Raw genomic sequence first — 9873 nt, forward strand, 5'->3', positions numbered from 1 at the left:
AAGATTTGGCACATCAACCACACTCCTTCGAAAAACATGTAAAACTCCATGGTTTGATAGCAAGTCTGACCTGCTATAAATTACCTTCCTGTCCTGTCTACAGTATCTTTAAGTGGGAGGGAAGTATCTTTAAGTGGGAAGAATGGCACACCGAAACGATTTTAAAGATAGACATTTCACTGGTCTTCACTGACGAAGGCGATATGTCCCTTCTGACATGCATATATTCCATAGACTGCCAGTTGAGGGAGCTGTTTGCCCAAGTTACAAAAAGTAAACCTAGCCTGATCATAGCTTTTCCCAACTTGCAAAAGAGAGAGAGGGGGGGGGGGACAAGCAAGCAGAAGATCCATCAAAAACGGAGAGAGGGAGAGACTCCCAACACATCTCGCCAAGGCCTGATGCAAAAGATAAAATGACTTGGAGCAGGGTTTCCCAACTTGGCTAAACTTTAAGTCATAAGGACTTCCACTTCCAGAATTCCCCAGCCAGAGTTGAAAAGTCCATAAGTCTTAAAAAAGTGGCCAACCTGGGTAAATTCTTGGCCAAAGCATGAAGGTTTAAAGATTCTTTCTCCCTCACCCACCCACCCCCACTTCTCCAGCAATGCTTGAATAGTTGGAGTTCCTATGAATGGAAAGGAGCTGAATGAACACTAGTGAAGACTTTCATTCACCCCATTGGGAAAATTGCTGGTGAAGGAAGAAAGGCAGGGGAAAAAACAATTAGGGACTTTGAATTCTTCTATTATTATTATTTCTTTTAAACAGGATATAAAGATTGTAGCCTCCCTGATTCTTAAGAAACCTCTGAATCATCATGTCAACAGCAATCCAGGAAGTTGCTGGAAGCCTTGAGCCTGCCACGACCTTCCCAGTTTTAAAGAAGCATGTTAGAAAGCCTGAATATTGACTTTCTATTATCTCGACTTATCTTTTTTGGCTTCTGAAATTGCTGTTTCCGAAATTGCTTCTTTTTTATTCCCTCTAAACTGGAAAGCAGCTGCGTAACAACCGAGGCTGCTGTATCAGTCTCCAGTTCCTTTTTATCTGTGGGTGGAAAACGTGCCGTTTCTGGATGCATAAAGAATGCTGCAAATCATTCAGGATTCCTCTTTTTGCACTGGAAACATTTGGGGGGGGAAAACAAAAGGAATTAAGGTAATTTGACAGCAGCTTAACTTTAGAAGCAGAACAGATTCTGTGCTGATGCAGGAAAACATTTCTCTGTCATTAATCATCGCCACTCCAGCTGCCATGGTATGAAACAGCTTATTGCGGTGGATCAAGGCCATCACATTATAAATCTCCCACATTCCAGATCTAGCAACCATTATTGGACAAAAGCCATGGCCGAGTCCTTTATTTCAAAGTCCAACTGGGATGAGCAAACTACTACCTGCTTTATAACTTCAGGTGATTCACAACAGGAAATATGTTGGAAGTCGGCATGAGGGTAGATCCTAACACAGGAATGGCATGAATCAAGAAGGCATTGTGTGTGTGTGGTGGTGGGGGGGGGACGAACAGCTTTTGGCTTCCCAAGTTAACTGGACTTTTGGGGTTTTTCTTTTGAAGACATTTTGCTTCTCATCCAGGAAGCTTCTTCAGCTCTGATTGGATGGTGGGGAATGGAAGGATTTATACTCCTTGCAGACAGCTGGTCATTTGCATCCTTTTAGAGGGTCCTTGAAGCCCTTGGAGGTTTATCTGTGTCCCCAGAGTCACCTGAGTGGGGCTCCTGGTTCCTGTAATCTGCAATTTTCCTCTCTGGAAATCCATTCCTGCTCCCACAACATCCCAAGAGTCTTCATCCCAAATTGCATAGCTAAAAGTCTGTAGAGATTCTCAGTCATCCAAGTCATGGTTGTCCCAAAGGTGCTTTTTCAGGAAGCAACTGGACTTTCTTGCTTTTTCTTTTTGAAGACGTTTCGCTTCTCATCCAAGAAGCTTCTTCTCTTGGGTGAGAATTCTGGGTGACCTTTTATTCTGGGATCTTTGGGGAAGATCTCCCCAGTGACACAGTGCCATTTCCCTTCTTCTTTTCCTAGAAAATGCGGTAGCCTTTCAATGCAATAACTACTGCCTTAAGCATCTGGAAGCCATCTTTAGGTCTTGATTGTGTGGTTTTTGACACAGCCGTGGCTCCTCCCTCCTTGTCTGCCTTACAATTTTCAAAATAGGCTTAGACAACAACATCAAAATTCCAGGCAGACCCCAAGCCTTACAAACCACCAGTAATGAGAACTTACACATTATTCCGGCTGTGAATTGTGAGACTCAACAGGAAGGAAGCCATCAAGATAGGTTAGAATTAGAGATGAAAAAAAAAAAAAAATACAGCTTGCCAAGATTCCTTTTGTGGACAAAGGACGCCTAAGGAGTAAGCGATCCAAAACATTTGCTCCATTGTTCAGATCTCGAAGGGAATTCTAGATGGCAAGAGAGTGTCTGCCATACTTTCAACCACCTGTAGATTCCTAGGAGTCTTAAAGATAGTTCTACATAGTTCACCCTGACAACAAAAGTGAGTATAGTCCAGGCTATGGTTTTCCTAGTTGCAATGTATGGCTGTGAAAGACCATAAGAAAGGCTGAGCGCCAAAGAATGGAGGCCTTTGAACTATGATGCTGGAGAAGACTCCTGTGAGTCCATTGGACTGCAAGGCGATCAAAGTGTCCAGTCCTAGAGGAGATCAAACCTGACTGCTCTTTAGAAGGACAGATCCTGAAGAGGAAACTCAAATACTTTGGCCTCCTAATGAGAAGGAAGTACTCACTGGATAAGAGCCTCATACTGGGAAAGATTGAGGGCAAAAGAGAAGAAGGGGATGACAGAGAGAGAGGTGGCTGGCTGAAATCAGCCAAAGAAGTTAGTGTGAGCTTAAATCGACTCCAGAGGATGGTAGAGGACAGGAAGGCCTGGAATTAACGTTGTCCATGGGGTCGCGATGGGTTGGACACAACTTTGCAACTAACAACAAAAACAAATGTAAATCAGGTTGCAATTGTCCAAGCAGGTGGTGACAATGGCATGAGTCACTATTGCTAAGCCCTTTCACCTAAGGGAAAACTTCATCTGGAGCACCAGCTGAAGTCAAAGAAGGATTTCATGGTGACAGCTTCCACCTGTTGTTCCAGCATGAGTCACAAGTCCAGGAGGGACCTAATTTTTTAAGACCAATGCTTCCCCATCCAGAAGGGTGGTAAGAGGACCTTGATGGATGAACAGCAATCCTGCCTTGCTAGGTTATAATTTCAGCCTGTCCCATCCAGACCCTCATAGTCTCCAAGCACCAGGTCAAGACAGCAAAGGTATCACCAGCTGAGCCTGAGATTAAAATCCAAAACGGAATCTCATCAGCATCTATGCATTTATCCAATTTGGAGACCACCCGTCTCACTCATGGAGATGAGTCTGGATAGTATTGACAACAATGTATCATACCAAGCTGCAAATCACTTGATAACCTCTTTCCCAGTAGCTTCATGTAGCTTTAAATAGCAATAGCACTTAGACTTATATACCGCTTCATAGTGCTTTTACAGCCCTCTCTAAGCGGTTTACAGAGTCAGCCTCTTGCCCCCAACAATCTGAGTCCTCATTTTACCCACCTCGGAAGGATGGAAGGCTGAGTCAACCTTGAGCCTGGTGAGATTTGAACTGCCGAACTGCAGCTAGCAGTCAGCTGAAGTAGCCTGCAGTACTGCAACTCTAACCACTGGACCACCTCAGCTCTTTAGAGAGAGCATTGACATCTGGACTCCCCTCCGAGTGGGCAAATACGAGTCTGATCTCTTCTCCACCGCCACGAATGGAACCATCTGCTAAGGATGGTGCAAGATGGGGGTCTGCCATTCTCAACAGTCTCAGATGGTTTAAAGAATGCCACGTTTGATGATGCCAAAAGCTATTGAGAGATCTAAGAGAATCATAAAAGGTGCATTCCCCCTGTTCAGCCCTTAAAAATTAGGTAGGCCAGGGAATCTCGCAGCTGCCAGGTGGGATATTTGCAGCCACCTTGGTGCCTATAGGGATTTTGTTACCTGCTTAGAGTGAAGTAGCTTAAAACTAGCTTGAAGCCCAGAGGTGGGATTCAACCGGTTTGGACCGGTTCAGGAGAACCCGTGGCTCCGACGATCAGCTAGGGAGCGAACCGGTTCGCTCCAACGACCAGGTTGGCCCACCCACCCTGCACCTTACTTACCTATATCCTCTCAGATGATTCTGACAGCAAAGCTGATTGCCATGCCTCAGCTGCGTTACTCCCCAGAAGCAACGTGGAAGTTAAGTTTGTGCACGGGTGAAGCATGTGATCACGCAACCGGTTGTTAAATCGCCAGGTTCCCACCACTGTTGAAGCCCTTAACTCAAGATGGTCACTCAAGAAAGGAAAAGTAAAGATTTAATGTATTCTAAGTGAAATAGGGCAGTTGTACCAAAAGGTGCTTTTTCAAAAGGCAACGGGGCTTTGATTTCCCTTGAAGGCGTTTCGCTTTTCATCCAAGAAGCTTCTTCAGTTCAATTCTTGGATGAGAAGTGAAACGTCTTCGAAGAGAAAAGTCCACTTGCCTTTTGAAAAAAGCAGTTTGGGGACAACCCTGACCTCGATGACTGAGAATCTCCTTAGAAATATGGTAATTGTATGTAGATTAAGGGAATGAGATAGACCCTCTGTAATAAATTCCATTTGTTTGTCTGGGGTGTCTTCTTAGTCCCAGGGGGTGTCTAAGTGGAACACTTGTTCAAATATTGAAATGAAATCTTTTCATTTTCTAAACAATTGTAAGATCCTGGCTTGGATGTATCTTTGCCCTGTTTACCAATGCCTAAACTATCTACAATCTACAATCTTTTTATGTATCAGAATCAGGGGTGGGTTCCTGCCAGTTCTAACCTCTTCTATAGAAGAGGTTCCACAAAACTACCCTGCCCCATTTAGAACCAGTTCCAGCTCCCTCCCCCCCACCTGTCCGCACCACGCTTCCCCCGCCCACCGCTCACTGATTGGCTGGCTCACCAATTGCCCCACCCACCTCTAAGAGTCTTATCTAAACCTTAGTCAAGCTGTCAAGTTTAAACACCCCTGGGGTTTTTCCTAAAGGGTTAGGGGTGAAAGGGTCTTGCAACTTGAAAGCTTTAAGACTTGCACACTTCAATGCCAGAGTTCCTGAACCAACATGACTGGAGGAGGAATTCTCGAGTTGAAGTCCACAAGTCTTAAAGCTGTCAAGTTTGAACACCCCTGGGTTTTTTTTTTCTAAAGGGTTAGGGGTGCAAGGGTCTTGTAACTTGACAGCTTTAAGACTTGCGTGCTTCAAATGCCAGAGTTTCTGAGCCAACATTTTGGTTGCTAACCAAGAGCGTTGTTAAGTGAGTTTCACCGCATTTTACAAGTTGGCCACACCCACCCAGTCACATGACTGCCAAGCCACTCCCACTCATTCACATGGCTGGCAAGCCCCTCCCACCTGGTCACATGGCCGGCAAGCCACTCCCACAAAGCAGGCCAAACCTACAGAAGAGGTTCTAAAAAATTTTGAAACCCACCACTGATCAGAATGGATTAAGTTCTTGTATAATTTTGCCACATCCCAGACTCTTTTAAACTAACAATTTGTTTTAGTTCTTTTGCTGATCACCAACAGTGCAAATTCCACCTCTTGGCATGGAAATGTTTAATACCACATCCACCCTGCAGTTTCCCCTGCACCTGGTTATATTGTTCAGTGCAAAATACAGTTGCAAATATTTAGAAAAGTGTGAATTATGAGCGTGTGCCATGTGGCTAACAAATTAGAAATATTTTTTTTCAAAGCCAAGCAGTTTGGTCTCCGTCTCTGGCTGCTGTGCAAGCTTCATCAATGGAACAAAACCTCTTTGAATGGAAAATATGTGAACGATGAGTCATTAAATCAAAGAATCACAGAATTGGAAAGGGGCATCAAAGTTTGTCTGGTTCAGTGTTCTTCAACTTTGGCAACTATAAGTTGGGTAGACGTCAACTCCCAGAATTCTCCAGCTATCATAGCTGGTACATTTAGGCTGACATTCTTTTTTTAACAGATTTTTTGTGGTCTTAAGGTATCTCATACATAAAACTTGGTTTTACAATCTGGAGCCATAAGAGTTTCATCACAATTAGTTTTTCAGTTCCCATTTTCCAATGAACTTTTGGGGAGGCATCAGAATTGATGAACTGTCCATTTGAGTTCAGTTGAATCAAATTGGGCCCAACTGAGTTCAACTGAGTCAAACTGGATCCAATTGAGTTTGATTGGATTGAGAGGGGCAGCCAAAGAAATTGAATAAATAAAATTTTTAAAATGCTGCATGTATTTTGCAGGGGTTTAACATGCTCTTTTCATTTCTTATTATCTGCCCCTCCCTGGGCTTCCCTGGGCTTCCCTGGGCTCACAAAACCGGATTTTGTGTCCTAGCTACTTTTGAAGGGGAGTTTTTGACTGGGTCTGCAAAGCTTGTTGAGTCTATGAGTTGATGAATGCCTATTTTGGTGATCTAGCAACCTTGCTTGGCCTGACAAGCATCCCTCTTCACACAACAAATCAAATTAGGGGTGACTCTCTCAAACCGAATATGTTTGAAGAGTAATTCAGCCCGATCTTTGAACTGATTTGATTTTCTCCCATTCGATTCAGATTGGATCAATGATTCCAGTAGTGTCAATTACCCAAATTGGATCAAAAGTCAAATATCACACCCCCCACAAACAGAAAACAAGATCAGTTGCAGCACTTCCTCTGCCAATCAAGTCAAAACACTATCACATATATTTTTCAAGGACACTGAGAATAAAAGAGAACACTGGAAAGAGGTGGGGGTGGGGGTGGGACTTACGAAGTTTCCAGCCTCATTTCTGCAAAGAAGTATTTTTAATTGTGATGGATAATTGGATAATCACCTATCAGGAATGGTATATAGTGGAGGGGTCTCCAACCTTGGCAACTCATCTTTTAAATTACTCCTTTCTCTGTGTTTCTATGCATTGTGGGACATTCCCAGTGCGGCTATATTATCTGATTTTTTTTTTAAAGCACACACGCACACTGTTTCCTCTCTGTGTGGAATAATCAGCTGCTTTGAAAACTTACATATTTATTGCCTGCTTAGATTATTTTTTCCCTTCTTCTAATCAGTTTTATCTCACCTGTTATCAGATGGCTGTTGGTTGAGATTTCCTGAACAACAGTATCAGAAGGGAGTGCGGGGGGGGGGGGGGAGTTCAGTTGTGCAACTGGCTGAGTCAAAACCCAGCCCTTGAAAAGTTCAAGGAGATCAGAGATGATCCTATTATTACTTCATTCAATCCTATTGAAATGCTGCCAGCAACATCTGGGGCTTACCTAGGACAAACAGTGAGGATTTGGCTGCTTACAGATGAGTCTTTTGATGGTGGCCCCAACTCCATCTCAGGATGAGGTTTGGGGATTTGGAGTCACCCCATTGTTGTCCAATTATCATGCTTGTGTGCTTATTTTTTGGGCTGTGTTGACTCAACAGAAGGGCTGGCTTGGCACAAGAAGATACCCCGGGTTCCTTTTTACCTGGACCTCCCTGGGTAAACTGATTATTATATTGTGGGAAGTTATCACCCAGCCCTCTCCCAGAAAAATGAAATATCCTAGGAAATATTGAAAAGGCAGAATATTTCTCTGGATGTGAAAAGAAAGAAACATGTTTTAAAAGACAGAATAGCTGCCTGTAGCTTCCTGCTTTGTCAGTGGGCCATTAAGAAGGCCAAGCTAGTCCCCTTTACATAATAAAGACTTCTCCACTGCAGCCCCAGGGGGGATGGGAGTAAAGGCATGATAATATTGGCCCTTTACTCAACTGACCACATGGCATCTGAGAACTCAACTAAACCTGGATTCAAAACACAGCCCAGAGAGTTGCCCCTGCATGGCCCTATGGGAGTCTGACAACCAATCAGAATACATTTCTTACACAGGAACAGGAAACAGAGAGGTGGGACTGAACAGGTTATAAAAAGCCTAGCAAGCCCCTCCCTCAGCCCTTCTCTTCTTCTCCACCAACATTGAAGCATGTGATCACCTTTTCTGTTCAGGGCTCAAGCCATGTGGTCCTGTCCACCAATAAACCATCTTTCCAAGCAGCCTCCATGTCTCCAGTGTCTTTTTCCCCACTTGGAGCCGAACCCAGAAGGACATTTCTTTCATCAATATGATGTGGGAAGTGTTTTACCAATGGTTAAAGGTAAAGTTAAGGCCCCCCTTGTACATATGTGCTACTCGTTCCCGACTCTAGGGGGTGGTGCTCATCTCCATTTCTAAGCCACTGTCTGAAGATGTCTCCGTGCTCATGTGGCCGGCATGACTAAATGTCGAAGGTGCATAGAACGCTGTTCCCTTCCCACCAAAGGTGGTTCCTATTTTTCTACTTGCATTTTTTACATGCTGTCAAACTGCTAGATTGGCAGAAGCTGGGACAAGTAACAGGGGCTCACTCTGTTATGCGACACTAGGGATTTGAACCGCCGAATTGTTGACCTTCTGATCGACAAGCTCAGCATCTTAGCCCCTGAGCCATTGCTTTCCCACTGATACCAATGGTTAGAGAATAAAAAAAGAATCTTGAAATAAAAGAAGGCAAAAAGAAGAATAGAAAATATATCAAGATAGAGATAAGAATAAAATGACAATTGTAAGTATTAGTAGGATGAAAATAACTGTGTTTAATATTATTATTGAATTTTATTAGACGATATGCTAAGCAGGCAATGAAGAGCTTTACAATATTTAACTGTCCCATGTACTCTATGGAAGGATGTTGCACAGAAATATCTGGACCGAGACAACACAGTGCTTAAGGAAAGATGGAATGTTTATATTTTTTAAATTGAAAAATAAATAAAAAACTTTATTTAAAAGAAGAAGGGCTGGCTTGGCACAAGAAGGGAGCCCAGGTTCATTTTCACCTGGATCTCCCTGCCTCTTAGCCACTGCTGCAGAAAGCCCATCTACCCCACTTTTCATGGAAGATGAGGGGTAACCTACCACCTACAACCACAATTCAGGCCAACCTTTGTTTCTTTTTTAAAATATATTTTTATTGTTTTTACATTTAAAACAATAAACAGGACCGCAAAGTTGTAGTGACCATACAATCACATTATATACAGATATAATCTCATCCAATAACTATTAGCCTACGTAATACATTATCTATCCTTCTATCCAATCACATTATTTACTGTGTGTTCCAGTCTTGTCACCTTGTCTTATACCAATAATAAAATCTGTTCCAAACTTCATAATATCCCCTTTATTTTTTAGTTCAAGGGTGAGCCTGTCTGCTTCAGCACAGGCCAAAATCTTCCTAAATATGTCTAACTCTGATGGTGCATTTTCTTTTTTTCCAACACTGCACATAAATTATACGTGCCACAGTTAACACGTGTAATTAGATCAAGCACATCTTCCTTATACCCAACATTTCTGTTGCTGAGAGAGACCGTTGTTCCGTGAGTTTTGCTCCATGGTACGAGCATTCTTGCCACAGGTTCTTCAGTGAAACATTGCAGCTGTTTAGCCAGTGTTCACTGAACTTGGCTTCCCCACTCAATTTGCTTGTCAGAAGGTCACAAAAGGGGATCCCGTGACCCCATGAGACCCTGCAACCATCCTACCGTACCTGTGAGTCAGTTGCCAAGTGTCCGACTTTTGATCATGTGACCAAGGGGATGCTGCAACAGCCGTTAAGTGTGAAAAATGGTCACCGGCCCATTTTTTTCAGAGCTGCTGTAACTTCACACAGTCACTAAGCAAATGGTTGTAAGTCGAGGACTCACTATGCGAACCGAGAAACGTGGCTTAATTTGATAAACAGGGAAAGC

This window comes from Thamnophis sirtalis, unplaced genomic scaffold, assembly GCF_051295495.1.
Source record: "Thamnophis sirtalis isolate CommonGarterSnake01/CBP01778 unplaced genomic scaffold, rThaSir2_p1.2 scaffold_13, whole genome shotgun sequence".
In the NCBI taxonomy this organism is placed as follows: Eukaryota; Metazoa; Chordata; class Lepidosauria; order Squamata; family Natricidae; genus Thamnophis; species Thamnophis sirtalis.